The sequence below is a fragment of the Salvelinus sp. IW2-2015 genome, unplaced genomic scaffold (assembly GCF_002910315.2).
Source record: "Salvelinus sp. IW2-2015 unplaced genomic scaffold, ASM291031v2 Un_scaffold2417, whole genome shotgun sequence".
In the NCBI taxonomy this organism is placed as follows: Eukaryota; Metazoa; Chordata; class Actinopteri; order Salmoniformes; family Salmonidae; genus Salvelinus; species Salvelinus sp. IW2-2015.
The window spans coordinates 107,376-108,290 of NW_019943738.1; the positions used below are offsets into that span (position 1 = coordinate 107,376).

Here is a 915-nt window from a genome sequence, read left to right on the forward strand (position 1 = left end):
GTGTCCAAACACACACACACACATGTGCAAACTGTCTCACACACACACAGGAATAGAGAGAGAGTGAGGTGCATTGTCCTTAGCACTACCAAAGCTGGGGCTGGTTGGGTAATAGAATCATATGGGCACACTTAAAGACAGTAGAGAACGGTTGAAAGGGTAAAGAGAGGAGACGGAAGAGAGGAAAAGCTTTTGTTCTGTGTTGGTCAAAGACGGTCCTTTGCTTAACTATAAACAGGGTTTCTGAATGGCTGCTGTGGGGAAACCAGCTTTGTTGCTGCCTGTGTGAATGAATGGGGTCTGGTGAGAACAGAGCACTGAGGTTTTAGCTGTGAGGAATCTGAAGTATCACTCACTACAGAGAGAGAGAGAGAGAGAGGTACACAGAATGAGGGAGTCTCCCGAACACTAACACAGAGTAACACCATTCCACTCACCCAGTCACATGAATATGAAAACGTGATGTCACACTTTTCATGTTGGTGGGCCGTTTAGGATCGTCTGCTCATAATGTTGTCTCATTGAAAGAGAACCTGTGTTTTTTCCCCCTGTTTTCCCAGTGTGTGAGGAAGTGGTTCAGAAGGTGTGTTCCAGCTCTTCAGGAGAACACCTCCAGCCATTTAAGGACAAAATGGAGTTGTTTGTTCTGATTGGTGAGTAGCCTAAAGCACTGGGAAATAATGAGGACTACTGTAGTCCCCAGTAGTTGTAGTATAGTAACACAACAACAGTAGTATAGTAACACAACAACAGTAGTTAGTAATATAGTAACACAACAACAGTAGTATAGTAACACAACACCAGTAGTATAGTAACACAACAACAGTAGTATAGTAACACAACAACAGTAGTTAGTAATATAGTAACACAACAACAGTAGTTAGTAGTATAGTAACACAACAACAGTAGTTAGTA

The 915-nt window shown here is 42.4% G+C and overlaps 1 pseudogene; it reads left to right on the plus strand.

Moving 5' to 3' along the window:
- LOC112073914 (uncharacterized) overlaps positions 1-653 on the plus strand; it is a 54,177-nt pseudogene extending 53,524 nt beyond the window's left edge.
- The last annotated feature ends 262 nt before the right edge of the window (positions 654-915 follow it).